General features: G+C 57.4%; 1 protein-coding gene across 2 annotated transcripts in view; it reads right to left on the bottom strand.

The window, feature by feature from the left end:
• AJAP1 (adherens junctions associated protein 1) overlaps nt 1-15202 on the bottom strand; it is a 114135-nt gene that overhangs the window by 59262 nt on the left and 39671 nt on the right. Inside the window, exon 1 of one of the 2 annotated variants that reach the window (XM_033115368.1) lies at nt 2942-2984. The exons of the other annotated variant lie outside the window; for it this stretch is intronic. The gene's annotated coding sequence lies outside the window, so the exon portion shown is untranslated. Of the gene's footprint in view, nt 1-2941; nt 2985-15202 lie in introns of those variants that run through there. 2 annotated transcript variants of the gene reach the window in all.

Raw genomic sequence — 15202 nt, 5'->3', positions numbered from 1 at the left:
TCAAAAATGCGTGTTTTAACGCGGGCTTGTGGCCTCAAATGCCTTACTGAGGAAAGCTTCTTATGTGTGTCCTCCTCTGGATTTTGCTCAGGAAAGTACAACCTGCTGTGAATACGTGGAAAGTTTGTGGAGGCGCCAGCTGTGCCCACGTGCGCCTTCTCGGCATTTCCTCTTCCCCTATTTACCTTCAGTGCAGGTGCCCTCTTAACCACCTCAGGTCCGGGGAGGCTGGAGAAAGGGCCACACCCTGGAGAGCCTGGCGGGTGGCAGGCCACTTCTCAGTGTGGCTAAGCTTCCAGGGGAGATGAGCCAGGTGGGCTCCTGGAGCGTCACGTTGAAAATCCAGGGCTCGGGGACAGCCACGTGGAAGGGCGTGGGGACCCAGCCCACACGCCCTCTCCCACCAGCTTAGATAACTGAGCACTGGTTACAGGCGCCATTCAAAGTCAGTGCTCGTCACCAACGTCACGTCTGCAAATTGACAGGAACCTAGAAATTCAGTGAGTGTTGCAGGTGGGGTGGGCGGCGGCGTTCCGGGCGCCAGCCTGCAAAGCTGCTCAGGACCAGCCCCAGGGCGACAGTTTGGCAGCTTTTCTTTATAAGGTGTGGCACGACTTTGAAAAGGAATAAATCAGTGAGTGTGTGAGTGTGAGTCACTGCGTGCATGGGAGTGTGTCGCAGGATTGTGTGTTGGTGAGTGTGTGTGACGGTGTTCATGTGTGTGTGTGTCAGTATGAGTGTAAGTGTGTCAGAGTGTGAGACTGTAGAAGTCGGTATGAATTCACCTGTGTGAGTGTGCCAGTCAGCGGATAAGTGTGAGTGTGTGGGTGTGTGTTGGTGTGCCTCTTTGTGTTGATACGTGTGTGAGTGCTGGTGTGAGTTTGTATCTGTGCGTGAGGGTGGCTGTGTGTGCGTCGGCACATGTGTGAGGGTGTCGGTGAGTGTGCGATGTGGCCCTGTGCCCCCCCCCCGCATCCAGCACGGAAGCCCATGAGGCTGGCCCGTGTCTCACTGACACTGAGCCAAGTGCTGATCTCCACAGGTCGTCAGGATGTGGAAAGGAAGAAGCTTGTATTGATGAGCACTAATTACCAAACAGGACTAGTCCCCGAATAATAAGGCCCCGGTTTTTCAATCAGAATGAAAGTGCTTTGCTGCAGAAATTAGGAATTGCTCATTATGCTAATGTTCCACACTGAGTTTCTGCCCGCGTGCAATTTGTGCAATTTCTCTGCACAGCCAGCCAAGCTCAGGGCAAGGACCAGAGCCACCACCACTGCACGCAGAATGTAGGTCAGTGTGAAATCTCCCGTGCACATGCTAAGGGCAGCTCCTTTGTGGCCACAGGTGACTCCGTGAGGATGAATGGTTTAGAACCAGTGGTTCTCCCACTACTCTGCACAGTTGGACGGGAGTCAGGCCCTCAGGGAAACCAGACACTGCTTCAGACAGGTGTAGTGCCTCAGCCCAGAGGGCACAACTGGCAACCATCAAGCACCACCAGGCCTCACCAGGCCCCACTAGGTACCGCCATGCTTCACCAGCCACCCCCAGGTCTCACCAGGTCTCACCAAACCTTACCAGGGCTCACTAGGTCCACCAGGCCTCACCAAACCCCACTAGACCTCAACAGGCCCCACCAGGTACTACAAGTCCCCACCAGTTACTATCAGGCACCACCAGGTACTACAAGACTCCACCAGGTATTATCAGGCCCTATCAGGTACTATCAGGCCCCACCAGGTACTATCAGGCCTCACTAGGTACTATCAGGCCCCACCAGGTACTACCAGGCCCCACCAGGTACTATCAGGCCTCACCAGGTACTATCAGGCCCCACCGGGTACTACCAGGCCCCACCAGGTACTATCAGGCCCTATCAGGTACTATCAGGCCCCACCAGGTACTATCAGGCCCTATCAGGCCTCACCAGGTACTATCAGGCCCCACCAGGTACTATCAGGCCCCACCAGGTACTATCAGGCCTCACCAGGTACTATCAGGCCCCACCAGGTACTACCAGGCCTCACCAGGTACTATCAGGCACCACCAGGTACTATCAGGCCTCACCAGGTACTACGAGACCCCACCAGGTATTATCAGGCCCTATCAGGTACTATCAGGCCCCACCAGGTACTATCAGGCCCTACCAGGTACTATCAGGCCCCACCACGTACTATCAGGCCCCACCAGGAACTATCAGGCCCCACCAGGTACTATCAGGCCCCACCAGGTACTATCAGGCCTCACCAGGTACTATCAGGCCCCACCACGTACTATCAGGCCCCACCAGGTACAATCAGGCCCCACCAGGTACTATCAGGCCCCATCAGGTACTACCAGGCCCTACCACGTACTATCAGGCCCCACCAGGTACTACCAGGCGCCACCAGGTACTATCAGGCCCCACCAGGAACTATCAGGCCCCACCAGGTACTATCAGGCCCCACCAGGTACTATCAGGCCCCACCAGGTACTATCAGGCCCCACCACGTACTATCAGGCCCCACCAGGAACTATCAGGCCCCACCAGGTACTATCAGGCCCCACCAGGTACTATCAGGCCTCACCAGGTACTATCAGGCCCCACCACGTACTATCAGGCCCCACCAGGTACAATCAGGCCCCACCAGGTACTATCAGGCCCCACCAGGTACTACCAGGCCCCACCAGGTACTACCAGGCCCCACCAGGTACTATCATGTCCCATCAGGCTGAATGAAGAGCAGCCCCATGCAAACTTCCTGTCATCAGTACTTTGAGAAACATCGCCCCAGGAAATTAAAAAAGCAGCACCTAAGCCTGTGCCTCCCTGCCTGCCCCTGGCATAACTTCACACACAGGATATTTCCGTCATTTTTCACCAATCGTGAGCTGTAATTGGTTACCATAGAAACTCCCTCATTTCCACTCCACCCAGCTGTTATGCAAAAAAACCAACCAGTTGCAAAGGCTGGAGAGCTTGGTTTGTTTTCCCTCTTCAAGTCCAGTTGCTTCCTTTTTAAAGCGGTGAATTTGTTCAGACAGGGGAAGTAAGGAGACAAGTCAAGACAGGCTCCAGCCCAGCCCCTGCAGCCAGGAAACACAGGGCCAGGCAAGGGCCAGCACAGTCCCTCCCACAGAGACGGTTTCTTTACAGAGGTCACAGGTCCCAAACCCTCTGCTCTGGGGCTGGTCCCTAGGCCTGGATGTGCAGTCTGTACCTTCCCGGTCCTCAGGCTCAGGTGGGGATTTCCTGGGCGAGGCTGCATCTTGGCGTAAGGGGATTTGGCAACATCTGCCAGCACCATGTCTGAGGTGGTGACAAATGATCTCTGTCCTCCTCCCTCCAGCTGGCCCTGAAACCAGGCAGGATCCCAGGAATGCTCTCCCTCCAGACCCCACTCAGCACAGGACTGGGAGCCCCCCAACTCATTTCATGATTAAGATCCCTGGACCACTCACAGCCCTCACAACCAGGAAGGCACCCCTGGTACTGTCAGCCATTTCTCAAGATGGCAGGGGACCTCACACATCCTCAGGAGGGGGCCTCGCATCTGCTGCTGACACCACTAACTGTCAGAGCTGGTGTGTGACACACCACGGAGGCCAGGTACACCACAGCGCAGGCGGATGGTGCCAGCTCCCCCAAACCCTGGGGCATCCACACACCCCCTTTGGAACATGCCCCCCAACCCACAAGGATGGCTACAAGTGGAAAGATGGACAATTCCAAGTACTGGGGGAGACGTGGGGAGCCGGGAACCCTTAACGTGTTCTTGGTGAAGCAGAAAATGGTCCAGCTGCTACGGAAACCAGTGTGGGCGTTCCTCAGAGCCAGCTGACCCAGCAACTCCGCTCTGGGCTATAAGCATATGTCCACGTCCACCCAAAAAGCGTGTGCGTGGGAGCTCACAGCAGCTCCACTTCGTAACACTGAGAAGTAGAAACCACCCCAGGGCCCCTCAACAGATGAATGAAGAGACAGTGGGGTCCATCCCTACCATGGAATGTTATTTGGCCATAAAAGCAAGTCCTCGTAATTTCTCCAACAGGGATGGAAACAGTATGTGAAATCAGAGGCCGCTCACAGAAGGCGACATGTCCTGCGACTCCCTGTACAGGACACGCCCAGAATCGATCAATCCATAGAGATAGAAAGTAGATTAGTGGCTATAGGGAGTGACAGAAAGGTTATCGGGTTTCTTTTAGGGGGGACAAAAATGTTCCAGAATTAATAGTGGTGATGGTTGCACAACCTCGTGAATATACTAAAACCACTGAAGACTATACTTTGAAAAGGTGAATCTTAGGATACGGTAAGTCGTATCTCAAGAAGTGGACATGTGCAAGGGTGGTGGAGAGACCTACTTGGGGTGCACTGCATTGTGTCATCCTGGGCCTGAGCCCCGGGCAGGTGGGAGGAAGGAAAGGCCGCTGAGGCCAGAGCCGGGCTCTCTGAGCTGTAGGCGAGACTTTTCAGATCCATCCATGCGATCCTCGCTGGGACTCGCTGCTTCCTTGGGTGCCAGGCTGCCCGTATCCACATTCTGTGAAGGACAGGCCTGGATGGCTCCTGTTCAGGGTCCTGGGCAGGGTCCACGCCCAGACTTTCAGATGAAGACCACACTCCCCCAGCCGCCACCTCATCACCTGACGGCTTCCAAATGGGGAGCTATTGCTCTATCTCATCTTATTTTCTAGTTTGCAGCTTTCTTGCTTCTCCCCTTTTACATTTTTATTGAAATCTTTTTTTCTCCAAGAACAGTTTAATATGATTCAGCTAACTGAGATTCATTCAATTTGATGCCTTCTGAGTATTTTCTCCACAAAATATACAGGGGACACAAGGCCACCTCTTCCATATAAGGTGACACATATCCCCCCGGGGATAGCTGTATCCCCTTGCCAGAGCACCGGGTAGTGAAAACCTGAGCTGGGAGCTCACGCAGGAGACCTGGGGCCACATGGCCCAGAGGCCGCCCCAGAATCTCCAAGATGGGAAGGGACTGAAGAGTGTCCGGCAGGTGGCCAGCGTGTCCCCGCGCTGCCACGCACAACTCAGCACCAGATGCCTGTGGACCACCCTTGTGCCCAGAGCATCTGCTCTTGGGCTCATCATCAGCTGGCTTGGAGGAGAATCCACAGTGGGAACAACTGTCCAAAGGAGAAATAGGCCTGGGAGTGGACTGTCGCTCCCACCTGCAAGCCCCCATTTTCTGTCCTTCACACGAGACGGTAGAGCAGGTGGGTCCTGAGGTCGTCTCACCTGCTGAGAAGATGCATGCGTCTGTGATCAACAACTGACAGGCACAGCTAGACATAATTCCAGGGGCGCAGAGGGCATAGACACAGAGATGCTTCTTCCAGCACACGGCTAGCTCTTGTGCCCCATGCTCTTTTGTGGGTACCCTCCCCCCTGCAGACATGGATGTCCCTTTACCTGGGGCCCTGCTGAGTCTCCCTGCACCCCTCAGCATGACCCCTGAGAACGGATGCTTCCTGCCTGGCCCCCCTTCTGTTGGTTTGTTTGCTCAAATGGATTTGTCATTTTAGGATAGGTGTAGATTTATGGAAGTGAAAAAGGGGAGTTCCTGCGTACTGTTCTCCCAGGGGCCCCCACGGTAAGATCCCACGTCACCGCGGGGTCCCTGTCTAACCACGAGAAACACTGGAACTCTGACATGAACGAAATGCCACCCTTCACGTGAATGTCACTGGGTCTTCCCTAACATCCATCTTTTGTCCCGGGACCCCACCCGGGACCCCACCCAGGACACCATGTGACATTTAGTCGTCACTCTCCTTAGGCTCGTCTTGGTCACAGTTGCTCAGACTGCCCTTGTGGTTGATGGACTGACAGTTTTGGGGACAGCTGGTCAGGTAGTTTGTAGCATGTCCCTCCTCTGGGGTTGTCGGATGTTTTCTCATGGTGAGACTGGGGAGAGGGGTACTTGGGGGGCACCAGGGGTGCAGTGCCCTTCTCATCACATCGTGTCAGGGGTGCTTGCTGTCAACGCGACTTATCGCTGTGCTGTGACCTTGGTCACCTGGCTGAGGTCCTATCTGCCAGGTGTCTGCACTGAACGACTTCCTTCCCCTTTCCACACGCTCATGTTTGGAAGCAGGCCACTAAGTACGCACATTCCTGGGGGGCACGCACATTTTTTTTAACTCTTCAAAGCTCACCTGTTTGACGGCCAGAACAGGCCAGAGGAAACGGAATGGGACATATCTAAGGGAGCAGCCATCCCAGAGTGGATGGTGGATGATGGACATTGTTTCCTCTTTTTAAAAAACCTATGTGCCAGTGCTTCCCGAATATTGGCTGGCAGTCGGGAGCCTGAGTGTTCCAGCCCCCAGGGACCTGGAGGGTGGCAGGATGCCATGGAGTGCGCTGAGAGCTACCTTCTAGAACACGATGGCCCTATTCTGCTCTTTGCAGAGACAGGAGAGCAAAGGGCAGGGTCCTGGATGGACGGAGCCAGCGGCAGGCCTTCCGAGGACACACCTCAGACCCTAAGGCTGAGGGCACAGCAACGGCCGTGCTCAACCTCAGAGTAAAACTCCAGCTGGGCCGGCCTTTCTCTTGTTATCCTGTCCTGCTCCTGATGAAACGTGCTTTCCATCAGGAGGACACATTTGCTCTTAGGTGAGAAGGGGGACCCTGGTGCCTGGTGCACAAAGGGCTCCAACACCTCTATATTCTTCCAGATTCCATGCTGCTCCAAGTTCTCTGGCACTGCTGCCCCAGAGACAGAGGGGTGCGGTCCCCGAGGCCACCAGACTTCTTCACAGGAGAACCTCCGGCTCCAGGCACGCTCAGAGGCCACTTTCACCCCAAGTCCCCGGGTCAACAGGTGGCCTCGCACTGGATTTCAGGAGCAGAGACCTAGCCTCCCTGACGCAGGGACACAAGGTCTGTCAGTCTCCACCCGCCAGCATCGGCTCAGAAAGGGAACACACCTCCTTCTTTTGGATCGCAGTCACTGGCCCAGTTCTCCTAATGAAGAGAAAGGAGCGGTGAGTCACTTGTACGGCATTCCCAGCCTGATGTCACTGTGGTGTCCTGTCAGAGCCGCCTCGCTCCACCTGGCGCGTGACAACAGTTCTCAGCCCTTTCAGGAAAGGTGCTCGGGTGCCTAGGTTTTCTTCCTCCGCGGCCCCATTGGATGGATGCCAGGCACACACGTCGTATTTGACTCCCAGAGAAGGAGCGGCGTAAGAATGATTCATTTGTGTTGGATAGAAACCTCCAGAATGACAAGGAGTCTCTGGCTACTGTCCTTCCCCAGAGCACGGGGTCCTCTTAGCACCCACAAGAGCCGATCTCACTCCTGGGTCAAAGGTCCGGGTCTGAGCCTGGGAGCCTCGCTCAAGCCTGAGTGGACCAGGGAGTCGCTCCTGCCCACTCAGGGGCAGCCCTGCCAGCACCTGCAGAGAAGGTGCACTCGCTATCACGTCGCTTCCTCCCAAGGCCACAGTCCTCACAGGGGCTGTGTGAGAAGAACCTGAGCACACCCCAAATGTGTGTCCACCTGACCGCCCCACCGGGGTGCACCGGCACCACCAGGAATCACAGGGTTTCCTGGTTGGAAGGAGCAGTTGACAGTCATCTGGTCCTACCCACCCCAAAGTGGGCTCCTCAGCCAGTGAGCTTGGGCCCGAGCCGGGTTACCAGCCTGAGCCTGACGGGAGCTGTGGTCAAGCTCGGGTGAGATGCAGTGGGTGAAGCAAAGTGAAAACGGTCTCTTGCTGACTCTTTCTCCTGGAGCATCTGTGGATGGATGGTCTCAGCCCAGACCTTCATCACTCGGATGATGCCAACATGAGACCCACAGATGAAGGGGCCTGGCTGGGGGCACAGCAAGCTGGCATCAGACGTGGCCCGAGTTCAGGACTCAGCCCCTTAAGCTCTCTGTGCTCAGTAACTGGGCCCCACAATCGTAAACCCGAGGGACCAGGGACGTACTAGAAGCAGCGGAGCAAACAGACAACCTGCCTAACCCGTAACAGTGGTGACTCCACTCCCTGGACAGTCCATGGAGTGACTCTGCCCCGGGGGAGGGTGCGGGGGTGGGCACTGGGCCTTGGCAGGTGCCCCTCCATGCCCTTCTCCTTATACAGCGGCCAGAGCTTCACGCTCTCGCAGAGGACACTGTCCCGGGCATGTCCGTGATGCCGGAGTGTCCACAGTGCTTTTATGTATCAGTGCTTCTCACCTGGGGTGATTATGCCCCAAGGGATGTGTAGCAATGTCTAGACACATTTTTGGTTATGGGGAGCTGGGGGAGGGGGCTTTGCCACTGACATCAGGTGGGCGGAGGCCAGAGACGCTGTGAACCCCCTTCCATGCATAGGACGGCCCCCCACCATGACCTCCCCTGAACGTCCACAGGGCTGAGGCTGAGAAACCCTCTCACACATGCACGGTCTATTCTTCCCAGGTCCTGGTGAGGTGGGAACGACCATCTTTATCCCCAGGAGGGAAGAGACCAGGAGATGACTGACCAACACATGCCCCAGAAACAGCACGATTTGGTGGTGACACCAGGGCTCAGGGCCGGCTGCCTGACTTCCAGTCCTGGTGCTGCGTGAGCGCGGGCAAGCCGTGTAACCCCTCTGTGCCTCAGTTTCCCCACTTGTAAAATGGGGTGAACACGGGTACCCACACCAGGGGTGTCACGGGGACTCCATGGTGAACACGCTAGGTGTGGCTCCTTGTAAGCACTCGCAAGCATCCCCCGTGATCTCTCCACGCCCCTCGTGGCCCTTGATGGCTCTGAGGGGCCCATCTCCTCTCCCAGGAGCTCGGAACAGGGCGTCTGCAGAACTGGGAGGCAGAGGATGCTGATCCACAGGCTGCGCAGGTGCTGCTGGAAGGAGGCTGAAGGATAGCAACACGCTGGCATCTGGTTGCCGGGCAACGTGCCTGTGAGCATTCCGGAGGAGTGAGGTGGTGACAGGCAGTGGGTGGGGAGCCCTGGGGGCGGGAACATTCTGTCCCTGGGATGGGGAGTCAGGCTTCTGTGTGTCTGACGTTGGAGTGCCTAATGCCAGACGGGTCCCCGGCGCCTTCCTGCAGCCACAGCGGGCAGGCCACCCAGGACCATCAGCCCCATGAAGCCCTGGCCTAGCCGGTCCCCTCGGTTCAGCTACTGTCCCTCTTATTGCATCTGTGCCCTCTCCAGGCAGTGCGCAGGACGTGACCAGCAGCTGCCCCATGGCTGGGCACCTTCCTAGGTCAGCCAGCTGCCTTGCCAGGTGCCCTAGGCCATATACCACCCATACTTCTTCTGCAGGTGGGAACAAAAGTGGGAGATGGGCCCCCGGCACAAGCTAGCCCATACCAGGGCCAAGCACTGTCTCTTCTCCACACCCCTCTGCACAAAAGCACAGAGCTGGCAAAGCCTGGCATTAATACAGCTGGACTATAATCCTGCCGTCGGGTAACCTCCCTCGACAAAGTCAGCTCAGAGCAAGGACACTGAGAACGGCCTGGGAAGGCGACGTCGACTCTACAAAGCCCCACAGAGGTGCTCAGGCCTGGCCTCCCGTGACAACCACCTGGGCAGGGGAGAGGCCTGTTACAAAGGCCAAGGGCCAGGCCTCACCCCAGACCCGCTAGCCAGCATCTTTGGGAACCGGGCCCAGCACCAGTAAAGCTTTCGGAAGCTCTGCCAGGTCACCCAGGGTTGCGAGCCGAGAAACAGCGTCTGTTTCTCCCTCAGACCTGGGTTAATCCTACTTCATGTCCATCTGCAATAAGAGCTATAGGATGGGTGGCTGGTAGGGAGAAGGCATGCTGGGGCAGGCCGCTGCCAGGTGACCCTTCAGGACAGGGGTCCGAGGCAGAGAAGAAGCACACAGCGGACGGCAGCAGGTGTGGCAGCTCCTCCCGGAGCTCACTGCCCTCCACCAGGAGTGTCAAGCCAGGAAGTGTCAGGCTCCTGGGAAACTTCTTACGCAATCATGTGAAAAGACAAGAGCCACGCTGCAGAAATGCATATTTGTGGAAAATAAGGCCAAAGAGAAGCAAGCGTGGAGACAAAGCTTGGAGTGGGCGCTGACAGAGAAAGGCACACGGATGGAGCAGTAGCTCCCGCCAGGCACGCGGCTAAGCATTTCACACGCGCTGTCTCCCGCCGTTCACACAGTAACCCTCCAAGAAAAACTGCTATTACTCTCATCTTACAGAAGAAAGAAAAGCACCAAAATAGTAGCCGTGTTTTCCTCTGGAAAGAAGTCTCTGAACAATACAGCTGGAAGCAGGTGATGCTGACAGAGGTAAATATTCAGCCGCAGGGAGAAGCGGGTTCCAGAAAGGACACATCTCTCCAAGGTTTCGGGATGTGAAAACTGTCCTGTCACCTACCTCACGGTGGGAAGTACTCACTTCTCCTAGAGAATGTTCTGAGCCCTCAGATGCTGCCCCTGGTGAATATAGCTCATTATGGAGTCTCGTCCCTGAAAAGTGGACTCAGAAGAATAGATGTCGCCAGCTTCCAAAACACCCATTGAAGTCCCTCTATCTTCACGGGAAACATCTATTTTGGTTTTGCTGCTATTGTCGTGTTGGTATTTACGAAACTCAGTACGTGAGCCAGGCACTTTTTGAAGCCAACCAAGAAGGATGGAGGAGAATTACTGAAGGAGTCACTGCCTCTTGGATTGACAAGGGCGGTCGTGGGCCCCGTGGGTTTCCAGATTGGCACTGACAGGCAGGGAGCAAGGTGGGTGCAGGTGGGGGGGCAAGGCACAGGGAAGGGACAGCAAGATGCCCAAGGGAAGCTTTGGGGTCAGGTCACTAGCTCGCCAACACGATGGCCCGGCAGGTCCCTTCACCTCCCTGGGCACCGTCTCCTGGGGTGGTCACATGCCCACCTTGTGCAAGGGGATGTGACAATGACAAGATGCTGGCAGAGCTCTTAGCAAAGGGCCCAACTACGTTTGTTAGGCATGAAAAGGAGGTCTGGACACCAGCCACGGGAGCTGAAGGCAGAGCGGCTACGTGTCCAGCGACGGAGAGGAGTGGTTAGCCAGAGGAGCCCTGGGGACCCGCTGAGGCTGGGACCCTCGTTCTCTCCACTGGGCTCCAGCCGAGCCTGCCCGAGCGGCTTGTCCCTGACCTCCAGGGCCCCCAGGACCAGCCCACAGGAAAAGCTGAGGTGATGAGTTTCCTTCCCGGGGATGCCTGCTCAGAGGGATCCACTGTGTCTGAAGCACCGTGCCTTCCTTCATCAGAGGGTAAACTGAGGAAGAGGAAATCAGTAGTTTCAGAGCTCAGAGCAGGCGTCATGAAGGAGAGGAAATGACAGAACGACTGGCAGGAGGTACCCGTGCTGGACCAGGAGCTTCACACAAAGGAAGCTGGGGAGGGGTCCCCGCAGACAACTGGGCTCGGGGACAGGGCAGGTGACCTTGAAGCTCCTTCTGAAGGGCAGATTTCGGGTAGCAAGAGGAGGGAGGAGGAGGGCTTGGCCTTACAGGGTCAGAAGCAGACCTGCCCACCTAAGGGGTCTTGGAGGGAGAGCCCACAGGTCCTCAGCCTCTCCACGCCCTGCCACACACAGGTCACCATCCTCAGTCCCTGACACCTGAGTGTAAATGGGGCTGAGATGGAATGGGGCCTTCACAGGGGTCCTGAGCATAAGCACGGGGGGCAGGGGGGTAGGGGACTCACGGGGGCTCCTCCGTGGCCCATCCGATACCCCCACGCCCACGGATGGGGAAACGGGAAACAGTCACTTGGAGACAAGCTGGAATGGCCAGGAGTACGTGAAGCCATCCAAGCAAATCCACAATGTAGGTCAAGTTCAGTCTCATCTCCAGCTACAGAAAGTTCCTGTGTTCCCGACAGGAGACGAGTGGCCAGCAGAGGCCCTGCAGCCTCCCCCAGCTCACCGCCCCCGGCGCCCAACCCCACCCGGCGCGGAAAGAGCACCAGACACACGTGCCGACAGGCGAGAGGCTGCCCTGGGCAGCGGCCCCGGCGGTGACGGGCTCCCGAGTGCGCGTCTCTGGGACAGTCACGCTCCCTTCTAGGTCCTCGTTTGGCCGGCCCATTGACCCGTCCACGCCTCTAACAGAGGTGACCCACCCCCATATTACTAACGAGGGCCTGGACGTTCCAGAGATGTTGGCACGCTCGCCCGAGGTCGCCAGCCGGTGGGCAGTGCAACAAGGACCTGGCACCGGCCTGTGGGGCTTGGGGCCCACCTTGTGGCTGCCCGCCCTACTCCCCAGGGCCGCTGGGCGCAGCGTGAGGCGAGGGCCAGCTGCCAGCCAGCTCTACAGTCAGAGGGAGCCGGGGACGTTCTGCCTGATGCGCACATCCCCGCTCTAACCACGGCCAACGATTTCCAGCCTCTGTTCGGACACACATGACCGGGAACTCACTACCTCAAAAGAACAGAGAACGTGGGGCAGTGGCTCGGTTAGAAAAGCCTCCTGGTGTGAAGCACACACAGCTTCCGGTGGTTTCTCCCTCCCGCTCCCAGCTCCATCCCGGGGGGACTCAGGACTAACCTACCCCGAGTGGCACTGCCCCATGCAGGTGGCAAGTGCTCACACACACACACCCTCTCTCTCTCACACACACACAAACACACACACACACGGCCATAGACGGACACCCATGGGCACACACAGGCACACATAAACTGACACATGTATCCATACACACAACACATACGGACACATGCACATATTTACACACATGCTTCCACACAGGCACACATATGCATGCACACACAGACCAGACGTGCCTGCACAGAGGCACGCACAGACACTCGCACACACAAATTCCCAGCTGCCCCTTTTCTGGTTCTCCCAGGGTCCCTTCTGCTGGCACAGCTGTGAAACCCCACCACCCTGGCCACCTCCGTCAGGCACATACCCTCTCTCTTGAGCCTCCAAGTGGAGTGTCCAGAGCTGGGCTGCAAACGCAGCTTGGCATAAGGCTGACGTGACAGCCACCACTAGCATGGGACCAGACATTGTCAGTTGGGGAAATTCTTCCCCAAAGAACCCATGGAGCCAAGCCAGCCACGCAGCCCAGACACGGGGCTTCCCAGGCGCCAGAACGTGGCGCTCTTCCTAGCGAGGTCAGGGTGTCCTGATGACATCCGGAGAAGCAGGTGTCACAAGGGCCCCTGCCAGGATGTCTGCAGCAAGGAACAGCACTTCCAGGAAGTCCCAAAGCTGCTGGGCAGTGGCTGTGCCTTGAGAGGGAAGAAGTCCCCAAACCCTGCACTCTGTTGGACCAGGAGTCAGGAGGCCCCTACCCCCCGACCCCACAAAGCCTGGCTTCAAGCTCGGGTTGGTTCTGTGCAGAGGTCCGACCAGCTGCTGCTCCTTCTGAGCTGAGTGGGTTGCAGATCCACTACGTTCACCTCTCGAGAGATGGTCCATGTGATTTTCTGGGCTACAGACAAGCTCCCTGGAGTTAGCAGCTCCGTCTGGCAGCGTCTGTGACATGCGGACATGCAGCTCTGACTTGCATCTCATCTCCATCTTATCTGAGCTCCAAGCTCAGGAGCGAATGCCCAACACAGGCAGGGCAGGAATGGTGGGTCCCGCTGTCCAGATGGGGACACTGAGACCCAAAGGGGCCAGGGCTCACCAAGGGGAAGGGGTGTTTGGGGCAGAGCCAGGACCTAGGTCTGGGCCACCTCCACATGTCCTCCACACCACCATCTACCGTGGCAGGCAGTGACCTCACCAAGGGAGTTGAGCCAGCTTCTCTGAGCAGAAAGCAACGACCTTTGCTGTATCACTCAACACTGTAACCAAGAACCGTGAGACAGTGTCACACGGCAAAGGTCCTCAGCTCCAAAGCTGGCCCTTAGGTGGAGAGGGGACAGAGGTCGGTGGTCCCAGGAGCACCGGGCTGATTTCCATGGGAGGAAGAGGAAGGAGAGAAGCGGCCGTCCACAGATACCATGCACCCCTGGGCATGAGGCTGTCGCTGAGCCGGCCCCCAGGGGCATCTTCCTGGTATGAGGACAACAGCCAACACCCAGCCCAGAGAGGCCACATCATGTGCTGTGTGGGACCGGGGACAAGTTCTTCCGCGAAGGGGGCCTTTCCACACCTGCCAGCCCTTGGTACCCTCTCAGCCCGGTCAGACCTGGCTGCACCCTCTCTGTCAGGGCCACCTGCCCCATGTCAGACCTGGCCCACAGGCCTCTGCTGTCACCAGGCACGACCTCTCGGCTGCCCACTCACTGCCTCTCACCAGTGACTCGTCTCTGGGGACCCCTCTCTCACCTCTCTGAGGTCCTGTCATGGGCTGAGTTGTATCCCCTAAAATCCCCTGGGTGAAGTGCTGACCCCCAGTGCCTCCGAGTATTACTGTTTTTGGAGGTGGGGTCTTTATAAGCGTGATTAAGTGAAGTCATGTGAGTGGCCCTAGTTCCTTATGACAAACAGATCAGGACACAGACACACACAGGGAGAAGACGGCCGTCTGCACGCCAAAGAGAGGCCTCAGACGGAAACCTCCCTGCCGATACCTGGGTCTCGGCCTTCCAGCCTCCGGACACGAGAGCTGTTCTGCAGTTAAGGCCCCGGGTCTGTGGACTGTCACGGCGGCAGGCTGACTGACACAGGCTCCTTCTCGTCCCAGCTCCCAGCTGGAGGCGTTCAGGGCTCCACGCCTTCACTCGTCCCCATCTTTACTCTCTCCCTAGGGCATCCAGTCTGGTGGCTCTGACTACTGGACACGCAGGGCTCACTCACAAACGTGACCGCACCTCCCAGGTCTGGACTGGGCTGGCCGGCTGGGCCTCACCACCCTCGTGGCCAGCTCACAGAACGCACCGTGGCCCCTGAAAGCCCTGGCCCACTTCAAACTTGTGCACCCATCGGGGTGCCTGGATGGCACCACCATTTACCAGGCAGTGCAGCCAGAAAGAAAGGCCACCTGAGCCCACCCTTTCCTTCCTGCTCCCCAAAACACACGCTCCGTGGGTCCTGTCAATGCCTCCCTCCCACACAGGGTGTCTCGGCAACACACGTGGACATTTGGGCTGGATCACTCTTTGTTGGGGGCCGTCCTGGGCACTGCAGGGTGTTTAGGCATCTCTGGGGTCCACCCACTAGATGCTAATAGCAACACCCTCCCAAGCTGGGGCAACCGAAAGGCCTCCTGACATTGCCACACGAACCCGCGGTGCCCGACTGCGACAGCTGAGACCCACTGCACTGACCTGCTCCAGCC

The sequence above is a fragment of the Rhinolophus ferrumequinum genome, chromosome 9 (assembly GCF_004115265.2).
Source record: "Rhinolophus ferrumequinum isolate MPI-CBG mRhiFer1 chromosome 9, mRhiFer1_v1.p, whole genome shotgun sequence".
Classification (NCBI taxonomy): Eukaryota; Metazoa; Chordata; class Mammalia; order Chiroptera; family Rhinolophidae; genus Rhinolophus; species Rhinolophus ferrumequinum.
Note: the sequence above shows the minus strand (reverse complement) of the source record. Positions and strands in the feature narration are given on the sequence as shown.